Source organism: Pipra filicauda, unplaced genomic scaffold, assembly GCF_003945595.2.
Source record: "Pipra filicauda isolate LSUMZ 115617 unplaced genomic scaffold, ASM394559v2 scaffold544_size365909_pilon, whole genome shotgun sequence".
NCBI classification, from domain to species: Eukaryota; Metazoa; Chordata; class Aves; order Passeriformes; family Pipridae; genus Pipra; species Pipra filicauda.
In genome coordinates, this window is record NW_024104692.1 from 186,909 (window position 1) to 210,383 (window position 23,475).

The 23,475-nt window shown below is 57.3% G+C and overlaps 1 protein-coding gene across 3 annotated transcripts in view; it reads left to right on the forward strand.

Annotated features, from left to right (window-relative positions):
* The first annotated feature begins 818 nt into the window (after positions 1 to 818).
* Positions 819 to 23,475, forward strand: part of LRFN5 (leucine rich repeat and fibronectin type III domain containing 5) — a 36,107-nt gene continuing 13,450 nt past the window's right edge. The window contains exon 1 of one of the 3 annotated variants that reach the window (XM_027742083.2): positions 819 to 1,035. The gene's annotated coding sequence lies outside the window, so the exon portion shown is untranslated. The remainder of the gene's footprint in view (positions 1,036 to 23,475) is intronic. The other 2 variants (XM_027742080.2, XM_027742081.2) reach the window with 2 other exon arrangements.

Here is a 23,475-nt window from a genome sequence, read left to right on the forward strand (position 1 = left end):
ACTGCCCCCAAAGGTGACCCAGCCTTTCTGTCTCCTGGCAGGATCATCACTCCTGCAACTCCGGTGCTGCAGACCCTGTCCCCGGACCGGGCAGGGTGCGGGCAGGGTGCGGGGCAGCTGCGCGCCCCGGGGGTGGGCAGGAGCCCTCGCCATGCGGGGCAGCGCGGAGCGAAGCCGCCGCCGCGCTCGTACCCCGCGCTCCCGCTCCGCGGGACGATTCCGCCGGTGCGTCTGTCGGATCCACCATCAGGTCAAACCCCGGCGCACGCCCCGCGCCGGCCCCGCCCGCCGCCCGCTCCTGTCCCGGGGCCCCGGGCGGAGGCTAGGGGGGCTTGGGGGTGCCCGAGGGCCGCGGCCGCTCTCGGTCCCCGTCGCTGTAGCCTGGCCCCGGCGCGGCGGGCCAGGCGGAGGCGTGTCCGTGCCGGTGTCCGTGTCCCTGCCGGTGCCCGGTGCCCGGTGCCGGTCCCGCCCGGCGGCGCGCAGCCCGGAGCCCGGCGCGGCGGGGGGCGGCCCGGCCGCACGTCTGCGCGGCTGCGGCCGGGCGGCTGTGGCTCAGCCGTGCGTGCGGCGGGGCGGGGAGGGCCCGGCTGCTCCAGCCCGCCCCGGCGCGGCGCGGCGCGGGGGAGGCGGCGGCTGCTCCATGCGGCAGCGAGCGGCGCGGCTGCCCGCGGCCGGGGCCGGGGCCGGGCGGAGGCCGGCGGCGCGGAGGATGGGCGCAGCAGCCGCCGCCGCGGAGGGCCGAGCCGCGGGCGCCGCGCTCCCCGCCCTGCCCCGCCGCCGCGGCTGCTCCGCCTGAGCGCGCCCGGCGCGGAGCGGCGCGGAGCCGCATGGCCCTGCCGCCGGCCGCCCCGCGCTAGCGGCACCCGCACCCGGGAGGCGCCGGCCCGGCGGCGGGGCTGCCCGCTCCCCGGCCACGTCCGTCCATCTCTCCGTCCGTCCGTCCGTCCAGCGCAGCGCCCGGCGCGCAGGATCCCGCAGCGGGGCGCGGACCGGCAGCGCTTGGCGAGGATTAACCTGGCGCAGGTACACGGCAAGGTCAGCACCGGCGGGCGCGGAGCGGGGCGGGCCGCCCGGTGCGGGGCCATGCGGGGCGATGCGGGCGGGCTCGGCGGGCTGATGCGGACGGGCTGCCCCGCGCCCCCCGCCCCCGCCCGCGCGTGTGTGCGTGTGCCGCCGCCCGCCCGAGCCGCCGCGTGGGGCCGTCCCCGGGCCGCCCTGCCCGCCCCGGCCGCGGGCAGCCCCGCCGCGGAGCCGCGGTAGGATGCGGGTGGTGAGCGCCGGCTCGGGGCGGAGCGGCGGGCAGCCCGCCTGCCGCCAGCGCCCGCAGCCCGCCGGGGCCCGGCCGCGGCCGCACCCGCAGGGGACGCGCTCCGGCCGCCGCCCGTCCCCGGAGGCTCCAGGTAACGCGGGGGGGGAAGTCGCGCCCGGCACATCTGCATTGCACCGCGGTACCGGCCCGGGGGACGGGGCGGCGGGGGACGGGCCGGCGGGTCCCGAACGGCCCGGGCAGGTCGAGCCCGCGGCGCGGCGGGGGCGCCGGTACGGGGGCGTCGGCGGTGGGGGGACGCCACTCCCGGGAGGGCGGCGGCGTCGGCGGCGGGGAGCGCGGGGCGCGGAGCGGAGCGGCGGGGCGGGCACCCCGCGGACGGGCCGGGCCGCGCTGCCGCCGCTGCCCGCGGGACGGCGCCGGCGGCCGCCCGCGTTGGGCTGGGCTGGGCTGGGGATGCTGCGGGCCGGGGATGCTGCGGGGCCGCCCGTGCCGCGGCCGCCGCCCCCTCCGCACCGCGCTGCTGCCGCCGCCGCCGCCCGGTTACGCGGCACCGCTGGCGCTGCGGCGCTGCCCGAGCGGGCGGAGGCGCCTCTGTGCGCGGAACCATCCCGGGGCGCTCCCGCGGGGCCGGGGCCGCGGCTCAGGGGGTGAAGGGCTGTGTCGGAGGGAGCAGGAACCCCCCGGTTCCCCCTGCCCCGTCCCGGCGCCCCTGCCCGCCACACACACACCGCTCCCCCCGCTCCTCTCTCCTGGGGACCGCCGCGGTCCCCCGCGTCCCGGGATGCGGGTGCGCTCTCCTCCATCTCCTTCGCCCTCTCCGTGGCGAGCACCGCTGTCAGCGGGAGAGAGAATGTAGGACAGGATGGACCTTCCCCGCCGGAAGGTTCCCGTTGGGGAGATGGCAGAGCAGCGGTGGAGGAGCCGGCGGAGCCTCGCAGCCATGTTGATGTCGGAGCATCAGCCCTCCCGGCTCCAGGAGCGGATGCCGGAGCACACAGACTCCTGGAGCCCTGGAGCAGCTGGCGGCGAGCAGCGGGTGCGGGCACGGGCCGGTGTGAGATGGGCACGGGCATATCTGGGCCAGGAGGACTGGGGAAGCCCCTTTCCGGGCTGGTCTTTGCCAACATGATCTGGAGGACACCGGCTCTGCAGTTCCTCTGCATCCCGGGACAGCAGCGCTTCACCTCCTCCCTCCCTCCCTCCCTCCGTCTGTCCCGTCTCCGGGGCAGGGACCGTTTCTCATTACGCTGCATGTCTGGAGCAGAGGAAGGTGTTGGTCCCAGCTATGGTCATGAACACGGCTTCACCAGTCCTGGAGACCAGGGGTAGGACAGCAGGTGCCCCCAGCCAAGCCCAGCCCTGTGCAGCCTCCAGGTGACTGCCGTGGAGCCGGGAGTCCTGCCCTTGGCCATCGTGCTGTCGTGCTGGTGATCCTCCCCACCCACGCTTCCATTTCACATGTTCTGCGTGACACGTGGTGTCAGCTCGTGCATTCTGAGCATCCTCGGGCGAGCGCTGCGTGTCCAGGGCTGCTCAGGCCAGCGCAGCCAGGCAGTACGCTGGCGAGGCAAAATGGATCCGTCCCGGGATTTAGCCCATTTGGTTCCGGGTGCGCATCTGCAGGTGGAGGGCCCTGGGATGGCTCTGGCAGCACCGATCCTGGCCCTGATTGTGTCCAGGAGCGCGGGGCGGAGCCGCCTGTGCCGGGAGCGGTCTGTCCCCGTGTGGCGGGGCTGTGTCCCGGGACAGCCCGCTGCTGGACCCGTGTGCTCGGGGCTGCACGTGCTGCCCCAGGGACTCCGGCTGGGCACCCGCTCCTGTGTATGGGCCCCACATCGGAGCAGGCTCCGTGGTGCTGCCATAGTCGGTCCTGGCAGGGGGATGTGTGTGCCAGTGGGCTCTGGAGCCAGGCCTGGTGATTCTGCTGCTGATCTGGGAGCCAGGTTCGACTCTGCACAAGGAGCTGTACCAGAGCCTGAGTGTTCTTGGTGCCCAACACCTTCCCGATCCATGGTTCTATATATATACTGTACTCAAGGGATTATGCATTTGTTTAAATGCATAATAAATGTGTTTAAATGCGTAAGGCTGGATCAGAATGAACACCAGAGCTCGCCAGTTCGGCCTGCAGTCACAAGCCTCGCTAAGAAACGTCTCCTGGCATATTAGATCATCTTTCTGCTTTCAGAAAGAGCAGTTTCTGATTTTATCATGGCAGGGCAGTCAGTGGAAGCAAATCCTGGATATCTCAAGTGCCCAGTGCAAGTTCAAAGCTGAACTAGTTCACCAGTTCAACAAACACTTCCAGGTGCAGGAGAGGGCTCCAGGTTGTCCCATTCCACCAAACACCTTCAGCTGTGGGAGTGGGCTCCAGATTGTCCTGTCTCAGTGAGAGCTGGCAGGTTGAGTGCTCCTGTCGTCCTTGTGGCCAGGAGAAGCACCGGGCTCGGCTGCAGCAGTGCTCAGGATGCCATGCCAGGGGATTGGTTTGAATTTTTCATATGGCTCTTGTCTGGAGAGGCTCCCATTGGCAGCTGAAGGTGTGAGTGCTGATGGGGGGAGGAAGGCTGGCTGGTGGTGTGGGACAGAATGGTGGGAACTCAGAAGAGATGTGGCGGAGCAGCGTGTCAAGAAGAAACCAGATCTTCCCCAATTTTTTGAGAAAGATTAGAGACATGAAGGCGGGTGCACCATGAAGGATGGGCCTGGCACATGGGGTGCCTGTCTTGGGAAGATGGAGCACCCTGAGGTGCCTGGAGGGCTCGTTCTCCTCTGGGGCACGTGGAGGTGGTTCAGAGGCTGGAGAGCTAATGACTTTCCATCGCTGATCAATACTGCCTGTGCTTTCAGATGTGGTAACAGGCTGGGTTTTATAGAGCGATCTTTGCATATTCCCTGCGCGAGCAGCGAGGCCGGAGCGCCGCTCTAATGGCCTCGCTATTAGCGGGCTCAGAGCCTGAGCCAAACTGAAAAGGCTGTCTAAGTGCTGCTCAAGCGTTTTGGGCCAGGCACATTCTATGCATTAGGGAAGATTTGTACTCCTTGGGCCAGACATCACTGAGTGTTGTCTATTTATACGCATCTAAATATATCCTCTGCAGTCTTCAGACTTTTCTAGCTAGTAGTAAAATTACTTTTCAATATCACACTATTAAAATGTGCTTGCTGAGACTATATGATGAAGTTTGTGCTAAGAGTGGGCTTTGTGTGTGTGTGTGTTTTAAAAAAAACTATTCTTGAGGTAGTTACCTAAAATGCTTTGGAAACAAAAGCTTGTTGTTGTCCATGTAGCTGGGTAGCAGACAGAAATGTGGTTGAACAGAGGCACCACTGGAGACATATTCAAGCCTGGAAAGCCAAATCCAAACCTTATCCAAAGTATAATGTTTTGTTGCTGAAGAGTGAACCATTCTTTCTAGAAATATATGTCAAATAATCATGTACTTTGCAGCGAAATAGAAACATTTGCTTAGAATTAGTCAGATACACCTTCTGGTACCCTGGAGTTTGAGGTGTCATTTTGAAAACAAAATGACAAATCTTGAAGAAGTAACTTAGGTTATGGAATTCCTCTGTGCAGTGCCCAGATCCAGGCTGTTGAAGGTGTTCCCACACAGTCCTGCTGCAGGGGTGGGTCTGTGTCCCTATGTACCTTTCTCTGGAGCTGGCATGGGTCTGGTGGGGCTCTCAAGGAGGGATGGAGACCTCTCCTACACCTCCGAGTGAGCCGCAGGCCTGCTCACGGGGCTGTGGTGCCAGCAGTGTCTGGCTGAGTGCCTGCAGCCTGACGTGGGATAGTGATGGCACCCGTTTGTCTTCTGTGGAGCTCTAACTGTCGGCTCTTGGAGAACTAAGAGGCTGCAGAGGAAGGGAGAGGGGTTGGCATTCGGGGAGAGCAGGTGGGGTGAGGAGAGGTGAATGCAGGGCTCTCGGAGGACACCCTTGCCTGAAGCCCCTCAAGCCAAGGACAGGTGCTGAGCCCCTGGGCCACCCCTGGTCCCTCAGCCAGGACTCCGTGGGTCCGTAGAGTGTGAAACTGTGTGGTGCCAGGAGCTGTGCCCTGACAAGGACCGTGGGTGCAGGTATCCCTGGCAGCTGCTTTAACTGCCCAGTTATCCCATTATTTAGCTGTGTGAGGGTCTCTCTGGTGTCCGAGGGGCTCCCTGCCCCATCCTGGCTGGCTCGCTGGCCACTGAGGCACAGGCTGGGCACCCTGTGCCTGCCTCCTGAGCCGGGCAGCAGCTCTTGTGTTCTCATGGAATAAATGGCTCTGCAAGTAATATTTGCCCCAACAGGCAGGATAATGCAGAAGGTGATTTGTCAAATGGCTAATTGAGGCAATAATGGGAACCTTGATGGGTGCCTCTAGTTGCGTAGCACATGGCCAGCGGGACCTCGGATCATTTGAGCCAGTTCCTGATGCTGCAGAGCCTGTGTCCAGTGCTGTACTTTTGAGGTTGCTCTTCTACAAAAAGCTTCTCCCTGGGAACTGTCTCTTGCCAAAAACATTTCCATGAAAGCACATGATTAGGTAACTTTGCTTTAAAATGGAATATCTTTTTTCCCTTTAAGTTTTTGTTTAGGCTTCTCTGTCAAGATCATATTGGAATTCTTTTGGATTGGAGACAGATTAAACTCTTCAGTTTTTGTTGGCTCAGCATTGTTTCATTGCCAGATAGCTGAAATTCCCTGTGTATTTGTTTCTAATTCTTTGTACTCCCTGGTCTCTGTATTTGGCCATGGGGGACAGAGAAGCAGGAGCCCACCGTAGTGAGCTGTGGCAGCTCTGTGCCTCCTGCAGCAGGACTGACCAGCTGTGGGACAGAAGGTGTGTGAGGAAAACATATACAACAAGGAAAAAGGACGGTGGAGAAAGTCACACCAATGGGAATCCTCAGGATGTGTTCTCAGTCCCCTGGTGACAGCGCTGCTGGTCCCAGGGTTGGGATGAGATTGCTTTAAACCGAGTCATGCAAACATGTTCTGCTGCACGTGGGTGAGGTGTGAGTTAAACTTCTCTGGGTTTAAGCCAGAGTTAAGAGTTTGCCTGGGATGTGAAGTCTCTGCCCAGGACAGGAGAGCAGGTGCCATGGGCACAGGAAAGGCAGGTACCATGGGCACAGGAAAGGCAGGTGCTGTGGACAGAGGAAAGGCAGGTGCTGTGGCACAGGAGGGCAGGTGCTGTGGCACAGGAGGGCAGATGCTGTGGCACAGGAGGGCAGGTGCTGGTGGCACAGGAGGGCAGATGCTGTGGCACAGGAGGGCAGGTGCTGGTGGCACAGGAGGGCAGATGCTGTGGCACAGGAGGGCAGGTGCTGTGGCACAGGAGGGCAGATGCTGTGGCACAGGAGGGCAGGTGCTGTGGCACAGGAGGACAGATGCTGTGGCACAGGAGGGCAGATGCTGTGGCACAGGAGGGCAGGTGCTGGTGGCACAGGAGGGCAGGTGCTGTGGCACAGGAGGGCAGGTGCTGGTGGCATAGGAGGGCAGGTGCTGGTGGCAGCGCTGCCGGGGCTCTGGGAGCTGCCTTGTTGTTGTTTTCTCCAACGCACTTTTGAAACCCTTGATGTAAAGCTCCCTGATAGGGCTCGTGGGAGCGGGTCTGAGTAAGGCGAGCGGGATTTGTCGCCTTGTCAGCTGTGAGTCAGTGGTGCCGCCGGGTACGTGGTGTTTCACAGGGAGCCTTCTGCTGCCGGCTGTGATTCCGTGCAGAGCCGGTGTTGCTGTGCTGTGTGTGCTGTGGGCAGGTTTGGTGTCGCTGTGGGCAGGTTTGGTGTCGCTGTGCCGTGGGCAGGTTTGCTGTGCTCACGGCTCCTCCTGACACGTCAGCCTCATGTCTCATCTCCGCTGGTGCCCGGCTGCAGTGATGCTGCTCTTGGGGACCAGGCTCCAAACTGCATCTCCCGAGCAGTGACTGCTGCTCTCCTCCTGCCTCCAAGCCTCAGCTTTGGCCGAGGCTGCCTTGGAGACAGCCGACTGTATTGCAGGCATGTGGGAAGGGCTCTGCACAGCGATGGCACCCTGGCCAGGAGAGCGGCGGAGCCCTGAGTGCCACGACTGAGCCCAGACAGTCGAGCATCTTCCACCTCTATGGTGTAAAGAAACAGGATGAGAACAGCACAAGCCCCAGTCCTGCCTCCCGTGGTGTTTGCCAGTGCCCAGTGGCAGGTTGTCCCAGCAGGGACTGTGCAGATCCTTGGTATGGCCTGTGGTGGGCTGGGGACGTGCTGCGGGTGGACTCAGGTGATGACCTGTCCTCGTTGCGTCACTTGTGGGTCTGGCAGCACTCAGGCCCCATGGGCTGTTCTGGGGACTGGGGCTGGGGGTGCCTGTGGGGAGAACCAGCCTCTGCTGGGTGATGTGTAGCTGCAGAGGCTCTGCCAGCAGAGCACCCACAAGGGGCCTCCTCTGTGGGCTGCTCATCACTTGTTGCCCTGGGCCGCTCCAAACAGATGTGTCCTTGTCCCCAGGCATGTGGCAAGGACTGTGCTTCTTGAGCGGTTTTGAGGGTGCAGCCTCCTTTCCAGTACTCCATGTCCCTTGCAGGGAACCCCCCTCTTGTTGCAGCTGGACCCTGTAGATGTCCCACACACACCTCCCTTCTCTGCATCCCCCACTGATGAGCAGTGAGGAGCCCTCCATCAGGGTCTGGTGTGTTTTGGAAGTAACCATGGGGACGTGGTTAGTGCCCCATGGCAGCTCTTTAGTTGTCCGAGGCGGGGAGGTTTGCTCCTCTTCGAGACACAAGGGAGAGATTTCAGCCCGTGATCTGGTCAGCAGCAGGACAAGTGTAGCCAGGTACATGTGTAGCAGTGGGTGAGTCCTGCAAGCAGCTCGGTGTAAGGGCTGTTCAGTCCCCCATGACCCTCACAGCTGTTTGTGCAATTTGGAGTTGCAGAGCAATGCTTTTGTCCTGGTCTGTCCATGGTGAGGTGTCTGAGCATTGCGGTCCTGCTTCCAGATTGGCACTTAACGTACTTGTGTCGGCTTAGGCAGCACGTCATTAATCCCTCCGCAGTCCTTAGGCCGTTCACATGGCCCGGGATGCTCCAGGCTCTGGCTGTGCCGTTGCCCTCATTACCACAGGTGACTCCTGTCTCTGGGCAGCACCACCCATGTAGGACCTGCGTGTGCCTGCCATGTCTCTGCTGTGTCGTGGTGCCTGGGGCGGGGGCACAGGGCATTCTCTGGAACCCCTCAGCGTAGAGAAGCTCCTGGAAGTAGCAGAGGAGTTGTGCATGAAGTTGTGTGTGCTGCAAAAGCTTTAAAAGCACTGGCTTTTAAACATTTCATAGAAAGCCACAGCAAATGGCAGTGCCCAGGGGTTGTCTGCATGGGCTGGGAGGTTCACAGCAACACCTGTCTCGACAGAGGCTGCCAGCCCAGGAGAAGTTTGAGTTTCTTTCCATGACACATGGTCTTCAGGGAGCATTGGCCTTGAGTGTTGAGCCTAGAGGATCTGTGACATGGTGCCTGGCCTGAGGGGCATTTTCACCTGAGCAGGTGATGAATGCCCTGGCCGTGCCCTGAGAAGCGGTGGCCTTGCCCTGATGGCAGCTGCCCATGGGGGCTGCCAGTGGTGGGCACCTGGTGAGCTCTGCCCAGTGGTGGGGCTGTGCTGGCCCACCACCACAGTCCTAGGGGTGCAGAGAGGGGCCTGGGGGAGCTGCTGCCCAGGCGGGTGTCAGAGGAGACACAGCCAGGAGTCTGGAGAGCAGAGTTGGCCTTGGCCCACTGCCGTCTTCCCCTGTCCCCAGGCACCTCCAGCTCCACTGTAGGATATTCGGCTACCTCGGGCTGAGGTCAATCCAGGGTTCTACCCCACCTTGCTGTGGATGTGGGGTCTTGGGGTGTCCCCTTTGACCTGCACCAAAGTGCTGGGCACCAGGGAACCTCCCAGAGACAGAGATTCTGGGGCTGCTGCCCTGCTGTGTGCCATAGTGGTGCTGGGCTATCCCTGCCCGCCCTGCTGTGTGCCATGGTGGTACTGGGCTATCCCTGCCCACCCTGCTGTGTGCCATAGTGGTGCTGGGCTATCCCTGCCCGCCCTGCTGTGTGCCATGGTGGTGCTGGGCTATCCCTGCCCGCCCTGCTGTGTGCCATAGTGGTGCTGGGCTATCCCTGCCCGCCCTGCTGTGTGCCATAGTGGTGCTGGGCTATCCCTGCCCGCCCTGCTGTGTGCCATAGTGGTGCTGGGCTCTCCCTGCCACCCCGCTCAGGGGCTGTTTGCTCTATTTGCTGGTAACAGGCCAAGCACACACAGCCTGACGTCACTACAGTGTTCTGATACAGTTGAAATGGGGGGTTGCCTCCCCCTGGGCTGGTATTCCTGTTATGTTCATTATGGCCCGTTCCTACCCTGGGTCAGACACGCTGTTTCTAACCTGTGTTATTAAAGAAGCATTCAGCAAACACACACCTTCTGTGGGTTGAAGCAACCTCCACGTCCTTCCCTGTTCTAGAAGGAAAACGTGATAAACACTGTGGAAAAAGACTCAGTAGGTCGGGATGGATGGTTACAGCTGCTGCTACTGCTGGCTGAGGATTGTGCTAATTCCTGAGGGAGCAGATCAGGACAATAGTTTTTAAATGAGCATTCCTGGGTAGCATTGTGCTGTGTATCCAGAGGGTACCGGCAGACCTGCTCTGGTGAATGCCCGTGATTGCGGCGCCGCTCGGCTGCGGGCTCAGCTCCGCTCGGCTCCGCGGCCCCTCGGTGCTCCCGCGCCGGCTCTGCCAGGGCCTCCTGCAGTGGCAGCGACAGGCACAAAGGGCTGAGCTGAATAAGCTTCATTCCTTCTAAGAAGCATTAAAGAAGCCAATGTACAGAGTGTGTGACTGCATTTAAATTCCATCTGGAAAGCTGAAATAATAACAATAAATAAAGAACAGTAATGAGGAGTGAAATTGTGGCCAGCAGGATGTGAGACTAGTAATGCTGGGGAGAGGCTGGACTTGCTCCTCGCCAGCTGGAGCAAATGGGTGAAATCAGATAACCAAATGGTTCCCCAGTGGTCAGTAATGCTTCCCTGGTCCGCACTGGGGATGGGAAGAGAGGTGAAGGATAAAGGAGAAAAGTGAAGGGCGAGAGCACTTTGATTACCATATATGGATCAGAGGAATCACTCATAGTCCAAGGGTGCAGTGTGTTGTTCCTGTGATCCCAGGCACAGAAAACCCCCAAACATCCGGGGAGCAGCACACACGTTCCTGGCAATCCAGGTGTCCCCGTGCAGCGCAGATGGTGGGGAGAGCAGAGTCTGTGGGGTCCCAGCTGCAATCCCATGCCCCACGCCCCATCCCCTCTGGTGTGGCCAGCGAGTGCCTGTGCCCTGTCCCCTCCTCGCCCTTGGCCTGGCTACCAGTGCAAGCTGGAGCAACACTGCTGATGCTTCACATGCCAATGTAGGTTTTTTACAGCAGAGGCTTGATCCTGAGCTGACACGTGCATGCATGGGGTGGCATGGAATAGGATACCTGCCTCCTGCCAGGCAGCGTGGAGCAGGATATCTGCCTCCTGCAGTGCGGTTTCCCTCTGCTAAGGCTCCTGTGCCCTTCCAAAGTGGGGTGAGTTTCACGGACATGGTTCTGGTCTACACCTGCGTTAGCATGTTGTGTGGGGCACTAGAAGGGGATTTCTAGGCTGAGGTGATGGGTGAGGAGGACCCAGCATCCCCTCATGTGCATTTGGGGAGTCAGATGGGACTGTGTTGGCAAGGCCTGATGGACCCAGTGCAGACAAGGGGCTGGAGGCACCGAGGGTCTGCAGTGCTTACCTGCCCCTGATGTTGTGCCTGGAAGAGGCCCTGGGTGCCCTTTGGGACAGCTCTGTGGTGCACACCAGAGCAGGGGGGTCACCCTGCACACTGGATGGGCAGCAGCCCATGATGGAGGGGCAGCGGTGCTGGGGGACAGGGTCTGGCTGCCGGGTCCTGCTGGTGCAGGTGGCTCCACAGCTCTCAGGAGTGCTGCTGGGAGTGCTGGTGCTGGGGGTGCTGGTGCTGGGGGTGCTGGTGCTGGGGGTGCTCGGTGGTGTGGAGCAGAGCACAGTGCTGGCTCAACTCCACTGCCAGCTGATCCCAGAGCTGACCGCTGGCATATGACACTCCTTATCTCTCCAGCTCAGAAACACAGTGCTCAGGGCATCCTGATGGATTTGTGACACTTCCTGTGGGACTCTGTGCTCATAAACCAATTAAAGGATTACATCGTTGTAATGTGGAGAGTTTTCTTTGTTTATTAAGTAATGCAGGTATAATTCAATTAGTGACAGGCTGACCTGCCGATGTCTTGTGTGGACACCAGCCAGGCTGGTCTCGAGCTGTGCTCTCCAGCATGGGGGGTCATGGGGAGTCACCCCCAAACCAGAGTAGAAGGACCTGAGGGGAGCAGTTGCCCCTCCCGTAGCTCCCTCTGCCTGGCACAGAACCATGAGGGTTTGTTGTGGCTTTTTCTGCCACATTCCCCTATAGAGTCATAGAATCCCAGAATGGTTTGGGTTGGAAGAACCTTAAAGCCCACCCAGTGCCACCCCCTGCCATGGGCAGGGACACCTCCCACTAGCCCAGGTTGCTCCAAGCCTGGCCTTGGACACTTCTAGGGATCCAGGGGCAGCCACAGCTTCTCTGGGCAACCTATGCCAAGACCTCACCACCCTCACAGAAAAGATTAAAGTTCAAATCTTAGTGAGGGGTGGTTTGCTCCCAAGTGAGAGACACAATGCAACTTGGCCAGCAAAACTCCAGTGTGTAGCTGGGACAGGGTGGGTTCAAAAGGCATTTCCAGACTGCCAGAACTTTCCAGAAAGACCAGTAGGTTCCAGTGTCCCAAATAGCAAATGCTGGTCAGAAGCCCACTATGGTTTTCCATGCAATCTCATGACAGAATTGTGCTTAGTTTGCAGCACAGACCAAGCAAAGCTTTACGTGTTGAATGCAAATATAATGTGGAAAAGGGGGATCTGCATATGTGTGGCTAATAGAGACACGAAAGCAGCTCGTGTAGCCTGGCAGTGCTGGAGGAACATAAGCACCTGACAGCAGAATTATCTCTGAGGACCACAGACTGACTCGTAAACCCTGGAATAAATTGCTCTTATTTTGTAGCACTTACTTGCTCGGCTGCGCTTTGCAGGAGTTTGCTTGTCTGGCAATTCCTGTCCGTCAGGAGGAAATCCCAGAGTGCCAGGGGCTGGCAGCTGGTGAGCTCTGCGCTGGGCAGAGGGGACGGGTACAGCCCCAGCAGTGAATTCTTCCCCTTCCAAAAAAGGAATAGGTAGAGGGGGGCAGGATGGTGGTCTTGGGGGCAGTGGGGCAGAGAGGCTGAGGACACTGCAAGGGGGAACTGTCCTGGCCCCCACTGCCCAGCCCCCCTGGCCACGCCGCCCTCGCCCACTGCGGGGCAAAGGAAACCCCAGCCCTGAGCAGACTGTTCCTGCTCTCCAGGCCTCTACAAGGCCTTTATTTCCACCCTGCCGGGTGCTGAGATGCTGGATGGTTACACCCTTGATCTCCCATAGAACACCCTTCTTGGAGGGAGCAGGTACTTTTTTTGGTGCTGGGGGGAATTAATGCAATTCCCAGCTGCTGGGCTGGCATCTGGGCTGGCATTTGTTCCCAGCTTTGGTATCCACAGAGATGTCCTTTAAACACCTTTCCCAAGAGGATGGGAATTCTGGGGAGTAGGGGGATGTGGGGCTGTCCCCCTACCAGGTGGTGGCACAGGCAGCAGGGCTGCCCAAAGCACAGTGCTCACCGCAGCAGCCTTGTCCTCCTAGGGCTGCTGCCTGCATCTGCCCCATCTGTGATGCTGTGAAACCTCTCAGGTACTGCTTCTGTCCATGAAGCTCGAGCAGCTTCTTCAAATCCTTCCAGAATGACAAGATTTGAGCCGTTTCCTTGGCGGACGAAAGCAGAAGTTCAGGATCTCTGTGCTCAGTCACAGCCTGGCAGCTCTCCCGTCACACTCGTGCTGGCAGTGATCCGCTCTCCTGACGTGTTTCCCGTTCCCATCTCGATGCCATGCGGTGCCTGATTTTCTGTTCACCTGTGTCCTGCTGTTCCCAGGTGCAGCTGGTTGGGGCTGTGACCTGGCCATGACATTCCGGCCCGTACAGGGATTTGTGCACCAGCGTGGTTCAGTCCCGTTGCTGGAGGATGGAATCTTGGTCCTTCGAGACATCCGTTTGTGTTGATGCACAAATGCTGTTTCACCATAAAAGTAGTTGCAGGTACAGAACCTCTGGGCACCTGGGAACAGCAGTCACCACTGTGCTCCTGGTGACCAGCCAAGACAACGGGAATGAAGGGGTTCATGATAGTTGGAGGGACTGGGGCTTGGGGGTGCTGGTTAATGAAGGGGAAAGGGACAGAAAAGGGAAGTCAGTTCCCAGCATGTGAGGACAGGAATGGAAACAGCCACATCCCCACATCTCTGGGAATTTAAAGTTTATGCTCTGATCCTTTGCAAATGTTGGCTTCCTCTGTGGGTGGTTCGTGGTGACCTGGAGGGCAGGATCCCTGTGCTCCTGGAGCTGTGGCAGGGCAGGGCTGAGCAGCAGGCTTGTTGGGCCACAGTATCTCATGGCTGCTGTAGAGGTGACGATGCCTGTGTCACACACAGGGCCTCTTTGTCACATCATATCGGAGTATTCCCACATGTTATCACAGGGGACAGAGATGATCCTTCCTCTGTAGGTGTGGGCCGGGCTGCTGTTCCAACAGCCTTGGTTATGAGGGGCACCAGGCTTCCAAATGGAGTCACTTTGCTTTGTGAAAAGTCTTTTCCAGTATAACTCCAGCTGTGCTGGTGGGTGCACATGTGGAGTGTCCATGTGTCAGAAGGAAATGGCATGTGAAGGTGGCTCTGTACACGGGGAGGATGCAGGGAGGACAGTCGGATCTCATTCGGGTGTGAAGGAAAGGCTGCCTGGGAGCGAGGAGATCCTGCTGCAGGAGATCCTGCCCTAGGAGACCCTGCTTTGGGAAATCTGAGAATGTTTTCCTCTGTGCATATGTAAACGAGAGTTTAACTGATGGCACACAGCAAAGCAGCACATTCCCTAATTTCAGCGGGTAAAGCAGAGTGAGCATTGCCATATCCCTGGGAACTCTCCTATGCTGTGGCTTTGTGACACAGCTGGACTGGAACCCACTGTCCCCATGTCATCCCTCAGTGCCAGAGCTGGCAGAGGAGCCGTCCTGGTGCTGCCTGTTACCATCCTGGTCCCCCTGTGCTGGGCTGGGGTGCAGGCAGCCCCCCGGGACTGCTGCCGGGGGCACCCACGGCCTCCAGCAGGGACAGTGGGGTCCCCCGGGGTGACTCGGGCACCCAGGCAGATTGCTGGAGCAGAGGGTTGAAGGTGTTGGCTTCATTCCTTCTCCTCCCTGACTTCAGAGGGGGATTTCATGCCTTAGGAGCCTCACTCCTGAGACTCCTGAGGGTCCACGTTTTCCCAGGCAGTGGTCCTGGCAGCTCACCTGCACTGTCTCTGGCACAGCCTGTTGTGGCTGTGTTCCTTCCAGCAGCTCCTGGGTGGTCCTGGGGGGGGTTGGGCAGCCCCAGCCCTGCTGGTGTTGCCTCCAGGTGCTTTTCCTGGTCACAGTCATTCTGAGAGTGGTAGCGTGACACCAAGATATTTTACTTTTGTCAAATTTACTTCTGCCCTGAGCAACCTGGGCTAGTGGAAGGTGTCCCTGCCCATGGCAGGGTGTGGAACTGGATCGTCTTCATGGTCCTTCCCAGCCCAAACCATTCTGGGATTCTGTGGCCTTTCTCACAAGTCCTGTTCCTGGGAGCCATGTAAGGTCACCATGCCCACAGAATCGGCTGTGCTGGAGCTTCTGAGTGTTGAATGGACTTGAAAATGAGTCAGTCATGTGAGCACTGGAAGTGCTGCCCAGGGCATTGCTTTGCTCTGCTCTGTCCCCTTACTGAGACACTGAAGTGCTTTAGTTTTCTCCATCTCCTTTACTGCATTCTTAATTACAAAATTAAACAAGGGGACCAGACAGCAAAAGAGATTGGCAAGGGAGAACTTTGATAGCAAAGCTGAAAATATTTTAGAAAAAGTTTTGTATTCCTTAAAATAAAATTTTATTTTCAGCAAAAGGCTTTTTTTATTAAAAGAAATTCAATTGGCATCAGTTCTTCTCAGCAGAAATTAAGTGCAGGAGAAATTAGTTGTGTATCTTGGAGCCTCCAGTGCAGCGGGAAGGATGTGATGCCTTTGCTTTTCTGTTGCTTTCTTTAGTATAACAAAACTTAAATGAAAAAACAGCAAAAAAACTTAAAAAACCAATCAGCAACAACAATTGAAATGTTGGCAAATGGCTGTGGCCTTGTCTGGCACCGGGCCCTGCTCCAGTGTGCCCCTGCACTGCACCAGCACCTGCCCCCTGTGCTCATCCCTGGGGCCACTAGATCCACATCTTAGACCTCTGGACATTTCCTGCAGGTGTAACCAAGGGGCAGCTGCCTCTGCGTCAGGAAATACCTTGGAAGTTTTCTATTTAAGCAACTCTGCTAAAAAATGCCATTTGTTGGAATACAAAATACTCCACTCAAAACTTTTCACATTTGATGGCTTTTCCTTACGTTTAGGCCAAGTTTTGGAGTGGCCTGCCCGGGGTGGGGTTTTGTGTGGCACTGGCTGAGCCAGGCACCCCACTGGCACTGGGGATGCTGCTGTGGGCAGTGCTGGGGGTGCTGAACCCTGGTGCTCCGGGGTGTGCAGGCTCCCCAGGAGTAATTCTGAAGAAGAAGGTGAATTCCTCATCCATTCAGAGTGAAACAAAAGTTAAAAAACTCCCAGTGACATCCCCCGTCATCATCTCTGGGTTTGTCTCTCTCTTTCTCTCACCTCCCCGTGAAAATCCAAGGAGTGTGTGAGCAGCAGGAGTAGTTGTGGGGGACCTGGAGTGCCTGGGAATGGTGTCTGTGTGCTGCTCTCTGCCCTGGTGGCACCTGGGGCCCCGTCCTGCCTTCTGGAGCTTGGGGCTCTCCCCTGTGTCCCCTCTCCCTCCTGTTCAGCCCCTTCCTGCCAGACCTGCTGAGGTTGGTGGGTGGGGTGTGATAGGGACACGTCACACAGACACACGTTCCTGTGCTGTTGAGCAGAGAGATGAGGAGTGGTGATGCATTTTTAACGAGGACATTGTGGGGAGAGCAAAGTCCCTGCTTTTTTCTGCGCATAATTTAAGGATAACTCAATTAGCTGCAGTAAAGTCACACTAATTTACCTGAGGTATGAGTTGGAGGTTCCTTGTTTCTACAAGCATTTCCCTGCACAATGCTGCTCTGCCTCCTTTTGTGAGAGGGGAACGGTGTAATTTTCCTGATATTAATTAAGATAAGGTTCATTAAGGGAACAGCCCCGCTCGGCTCCAGGCTGTGCTCGTTAGCAGAGCTCTGAGCTTAATGACCGGCGGGCACCGGTGTGGGCACTGCCCGAGCGGCCCTGACAGTGGCGCTTGTTAATGCGAGGCGACAGGGGATGGAGAAGTGGCCAATTAACAAATGAGGTAACGAGGCACTTGTTCCAACAGAGACTTGTAAAGCTGTGGGTCCAGAGCAGCAGCTGGGGAGCCTTTGGCACTGGGGCTGGAGGGCTTTTGGGGTGCAGGAGGGATTGCTGCTGGAGCCCCCTGTCTTGCCACCCTTTCATGAGGCGCGTTTCTGCCAGACCACAGAATCCCAGAATCCCTGAGGCTGGAAAAGCCCTCCCAGCCCATGGATCCCCCCTGTGCCCGATGCCCACCTTGTCCCCCAGCCCAGAGCACTGAGTGCCACGGCCAGGCCTTCCTGGGACACCTCCAGGGCTGGGCACTCCAAACCTCCCTGGGCAGCCCCTGCCAATGTCTGACCACTCTTTCAGTGAAGAAATTCTTCCTGGTGTCCAATAGTGTTAATTTTGCCCCGCTCACCAAAAACACTTCATCACACTGAAGGTCTTTTTTTTATGCCTGAATATCTGTTTTCTGAGATTGGTGGAAATTTTTTAATTGAAATGTTCAATATCCTTGGGTCAGGTACCAGCTGCAGGAGGGGAATTACGTTTGAGGTACAAACAGAAGCCTGTCACAGGGCTGGACCTCACAAGACAAAGCAGGGAATACGTGGGGGTGATGCAGAAGTTTTCTGTGATTATTTCCGTTTGCCTTTTGCAAAGGAGCAGCAAAATGCAAGCTCATGGCAGCTATTTTCTACTGCTAAGAAAAAGGTTAAAAAGTGACAGTTTAAGTAAGGCAGTTTAAAAGTGGCAGAGCTGGATAACTGGTACCCAGGAGTATTAAAATAATTGGCCAAGGAGCTCCCTGAGACAGTAATGGTTTATTTTTAACAAATCCTGCAATGCTGTGGACGAACTAGAGGCATGGGAAAAGGCTAATGAAAATTGATAGAAAAATTAAATATGATTGGGTCCGGGGGGAACTGTGTCGTCAGCTCCTCCTGGGCCAGATCCCCCTCCTGCTGGCTCTGCTCTCCTCCCACTCGCATCCCTCACCATTGCCACCACAGGCTCTTCCCACAGACCTGGCCATGGAGAGCAGTGAGGTCTCCTGTCCTTCCTGCTCCTGTTGGGATGCAGTGCCGGGATGGCACAGCCATGCTCAGCCCCTCTCCCACCCTGTCCTGGCATATTTGATGGATTGGCAGTGGTTTGGCTGATGCCATCAGGGTCGATGTGAGGGTTACTGATGCTGGACGCTGGTCCCATGGCAGCCCTGCAGCCTCTGGCTGCTGCCACTCCCTCCAACCTCCAGTGTCCCCAGCCTTGGAAGTCCCAGTGGGACCCCTGTGGGATGTGACTGTGTGATGGTACAGTGGCAGGTACTGACCCAGCAAACACCCAGTCCCTGTCCCTGAACAAGGGTTTAGTTCAGTGTTGGGTTTGGTGAGGCCTCAGTGCTCCCGCGTGTCCCGATCTCGGCTCACCGGTCCTTGTTCCGGAGCCGGGCTGTGCCTTTCACAGCCTTCGGAGGTTCTGTCTCCATCCCACCCAACACAGCTTTCCTTACATGTTTCCTTGTACCCGAGGACCTCAGATCTTCTCCAAACCAGGTTTTTAAGCCCTTTGGAATCATTACTCTGTTGCCTTTAAGCAACCAGGCATTGATTCCGGAGGAGCCGATGGGAGCTGATAGCGCAGGCTCAGTGATTTCCCAGTTGTGCAACAGATTGGCCTCCTGACTTTCTGCTGCATGTTATCTCCTGTGCTCTGCAAATTTGCATTTCACTTTCTCTGGGAGGGTCAACTCCCTGAGTCTGGAACCCAGTGGAGGTGCAGTGAGTTACACTGTGTCACCCGAGGGAGTGACACACCAGGTCCTGCCAGGATGGGGCTCCCGCCCGCGGCTGTGGGTCATTGCAGCCAGTGAGCTGGAGCTGGTGTGTGGTGCCAGGCCTGGGGACTGCTGTAGGACCCACCTGAGCACCCCTGTGGCTGTGCATCCCTGTGTCTGAGCATCCCTGTGCCCGAGGATCCCTGACAGACCCCCCTGAGCATCCCTGTGCCAGAGCATTCCTGTACTGGAGCATCCGTGTGTCTGAGGATGCCTGCACTGGAGCATCCCTGCAGACGAGCATCCTTGTGGCCAAGCACTCCTGTGCCCGAGCACCCCTGGGCTTGCCTGTGCTGTCCCTGTCCAGCAGCACCGGGGCAGTGCCTGGAGTACAGCAACACTTCCTTTCACTCTTGTTTTCCCTCAACTTCACCGCTGGTCCTGGTTTGCTGTCCGTCCTGCTGCCGGAGTTCTCTAACATTTCCTGCAGCTTATCATTACTTTCTTCTGTTCTTATTCCCTATATCAGGAAACCATAAATATGTATTTTAGAGCCGTCATTTTTTTCGAGTGTGCGGAGCGCTACCTCCTGAAAAATCCCAGCAGCAGATTTTGAGCCAAAGGGAAGATTGCAAAAATAGTTTCTCCCTTATGGCACATCGAAAGTTTCTCTTTTAGGCAAAATTGCCCAACCCTGAAAGATGTATCTGAAGTTTTAAAAAATATGAGTCCCAGTATTTCACTAAAACTGTCATCCTTGGTAAAGGAAAATATTCCTTTTAGAGTGCCCATTGATTTCTTTTGGATTTGAATACAGACCAGGGTCCATTGGGTTCCTGCTCCAGCTGTGTGGTCAGTGGGCTCCATGTCCGTGTGTCAAGCAGCTGTTCCAGCCTGGCTCCATGGCCAAGCTCTCCTCTGAGTTGCTGTGGGAAGCTGGAGGGACTGCCCAGAGCCCTGTCCCCTTGGCAGCCCCTGGACATGGGCTGCCTGTGCTGGGCTCTGGAGCCCCTCTGGCACAGCCACTGTGGATCGGCACGAGGAGGGGCAGGGAGGGTTCTGCTCTGTGCTTGCTCTTTGCTGGGGACAGCATCACCCTCATTTCTTTCCCAGCCTTCGGCTGAGGGGAGGTAGCACCGCTCCCCATCCCCGGGGTCCCACTGAGCTGGGACTGGCACGGGCGATGTGCTGCCTGTCCTGCCCCAGCTGCACCACAGCACATGGCAACCAGGATGGGGCTGGGGCTGGGGCTGGGCCTGGGGCTGGGGGCTGGCCTGGCACTGCCCCTGGCCCTGCTCTGTCCCTGCCCTTGGTGCCATTGGTGTTGGGCACAAGCTGTGTGTGGGGATGGTGCCGTACGTGGCTGTCGCGGGCTTTTTAGGTGTTAACCGAGTTGTGAGGTGCTCCTGTATCCCAGGGATTTCAGCTCTCCTGAAAGTGCTTGGAATTTACTCTGGGGTGGGTGAGAGCCTCTGCTGGGGGCTCAGCTGCTGGAGCAGCATTGCCTTGTGCCTTCCCCTGGGGAGCTCCCTCCCAGGGACACGTGGTGCTCCAGCTGTGGCACTGTGGCCTGGAGCCCTCGGGGGCTGGAACAGCTTTGGGGCCCATTCCAGGGCAGCAGGTCCTGCTGGGGCTCCCTGCACGGAGTGGTCTCTGTCTCCGTGTCGGTGTCCTTAATGATACAGCACACCGGGGGCTGTGCCAGGGCTGTGCCAGGGCTGTGCTGGGGGCTGTGTGGTCAGTGCCCGTCCCACCAAGTGGGATTGCCTGGGTTTCCAGGCGAGATATAACGTGGTGGATTAATTAGATAGTGAAGTGCTAATAGTGACTGAGAAGAGATGTACTCTCTGTGCCCCAAGTTTGGATTTATTACTACTCCTTTCTGTATGGCCTATTAATTTTTGATGAGTTTAGATAAATTACATTCAGCCTGAAATAAATTAAAATAAGTGCATATAAATCATGTTCTATTCTTGGCTTCTGCAAAACAAATTTCCATTTCATCTCTTGTTGTCCTTCCTTTATTACATGTATCCTGCCGGCGCACGTCACCCGTTATTGTGATGGAAATGTTTCATCTCCTTGAGATTCCCTGGGTTTGCCTTTGAAGTGTCAGGGCTGCTGTAGACATGGCACATCTTAGATCATCTCAGTAGCTGATTTGGCCACATCTGTTTGATTTACCAGTTAATAGACCAGACCTAAATACTAAATAGATGTTCTTCCATGAGAGGGATATTCAGTTTGTACCTGGTACTACTTGACATTAAATTAAACTTTGGAACTTAAAATCCAGCTTATGTTTTATGACTCACATCCCCAAGTGATGTTCAGGCAAGTGTAGAGACAACCCTAATAAATGCCCGTCTGGTTTTAGATTGTTTAATTTACTATATGTTTATGTAAGAGTACAATGACTAAGAAAAGAATTGGCCTCAGTTAATGCTGTGACAATTGCCTGATATTATTACGCAGATAATAAATGTCCATCTGGAGTAAATCATTGTTAGTTTACTTTTCATTTAATTTGGTGGGCTGTGCAGAAGCGAAGCTGTGGAAGAAATAAGTTATTTTTAGAGTACTTGATAAAACCTATGAACTGTTCAGGCTTGGAAATCTGTTTATGGTTAAGCTCCCAGTTTTACCCTGATGCATCCTGCTGCTAATTCCCCTTTCACAGTGCTGCTTCCTGTGCTTCTGATTTCCCCCCATTAAACTGTGTGTGGGCACGTTGTATTTGTACCTGGGTCCCCCTTCGCCCCTGTCCCACTTCCAGTGGCCACTGGGGAATGGGATGTGGTTTGGCCTTGCTGGACGCTGGAGCAGCTGCTGCCCTTCCTGCCCCACCGCTCTCCCCCTCCCAAATCCACGCTCCCCTGGAGGGGCTGTGGTGCCGATACAGGCAGCCCCGGCAGCTGGCACTCCCTGGGTGCCGGTGGGTGTTTGACAATAACAGTGAAGTCCCGGATTTCCTCATGGTGTGGCTCAGCAGCACGTGGAGCGCTGCTGTCGGAGCATGGCTATGGCACGGGGGCGACAGAGGAGTGGCAAAGCAAATCCCTTCACATTTGTGTTGTGTTTTGGTGTTGCAAAAACACTTAGTTTTTAAAATGCCACAATACTCCAATTCAGTAAAAATGTTTTGATAAGTTAAAAGCTGCTTTGTTTAAACAATTATTCACTTAGGCCTGCTCCCGTTTGGAAGCTGAGCAGCTGATCCTGATGTTGCTGTCAGTGTTTGGTGTCTCTGTGCAGCATTTGGTACAGTGACTCCTTGGGAGCTGGAAAGCTCTATGAAGACTGTCTGCCCCAGGGAGCAGGAGGATACAGTGAAAGGAGCCCAAACAGGCTCTTGGTTAGGCCTGGAGAGCCCAGCATAGTTACACAGCTAAAGCAGAGCCTGCTGGGTTTGACAGTGGGTGAGGTGGGAGTGCAGAGTTGTCCCTTAGAAACAGGAGACGATCTCTCCATGTGTGTTTTTATCACAGGGTGTTTCTCATGAGCTGCTCTGGCTTGTGCTGGCTTCAGTGTCCCTCTCCCCTGCCCCTGGTGGAGCAGCGGGACGTGCCCCCATCCCGGCGTGCCAGGGCCGCGGGATCGCCCGGTGAGATCTCACGGCACAGCCATGAACACCTTCCAGAGCTGCCTCGTGCTCCACGCTGCCGCCTTCACTCATCCTGTGGGTCACTCTGGGCTCCTGTCTGTGACACTAAAGCCTGACGAGCTGCCTCCTCTGCAGCCCCGGGTGTCGTGTCGGAGCCCTCCTTCTGCTCCAGCTGGCTCAGCCTTCATTCCCGGGCGTGGCAGGAGTGCCCAGTTCAGCTGGGGTGGTGGGAGCAGGGCAGCCGCGTGCGGAGCTCCCGCGTGTGCCCGCGGGCTCGGGGCCACACCAGCAGCAGCTGTGCAGGGAGTGGGGCTGGAAGTGTGCAGGAGGTGTGTTGGGAGCGTGCTACCACCTTGCCTGCCACTGTCAGTGCATAGCAGGCAGTGGTGCTGGGAGTGCTGCTCACTGAGTGTTCAGAGTGGAACACGGGGATATATGTGTGTGCTGGGACACGTGTGTGAGAGAGACGGTGTGGGGCGTGACGGGGAGCAGAATGGAAAGGGAAAGAAACGAAATCCCTGGAAATCCCATGGCCCTGTTGTACTGACTGTGCTTACTGTGTCCCTGTCCCAGGTGAGCACAGCCACGAGCTGCAGTGAGCGGTGCTGGAGCCAACGGGGTTTCCTGGCCAGGGTGGTGAGTGTTGGGCATCCCCCTGGAGCACAAGGATCCTGACCCTGCCCATGCCTCCTGGGAAGGCTGCAGCACTCCCGGGGAAATGCAGGACACAGGCAGCTGTGTCAACAGAAGTGAGGGGGGAGTCCCCAGGACCTGCCCGTGTCCTTGCTCCTGCTGCAAAAACTTCAGCTGTGACCCATGTGCACTGCAGGGACCTCGTGTTGCTTTCACTGTTCTAAGGACTTGACATTGTTGAGTGTTGTCTGCTCCAGACAATGTGAAACAATTCTGAAATAAAGTGCTTAAAAAGTAAAGAAAGGATAATTACCCTTACACATTATGCCAGGAGAGACAGCATCCCCACGTGAGCTGGCAGTGCTGCCCCTGGCCCTTGCTTTGGGCCTGGGTCTCACATGGCTCCTGCTTTAAGATTCCCAGAGGTCTGAGGGGTGCAGTTGTGTTTGTGCCTGTCTGAAGCCCTTTAACAAAGCCAAGGGGAGAGGATTTCCCAGAGGCATCCCCAGGGATTCACCCGTCCAGTCCTACTGCAAGGGTTGCAGGTGGAGAATGCGGTGGCTGTGGTCCCAGCACGTGGTCCTGGCTGGGGCAGCAGTGGGTGGCCAGCAGGGCTCCTCCATGTTGAGTTTCTTTGATCCGAGTGTTTGTTTTCTCACGTACTTTGTTTCCAATTCAGCAAAACA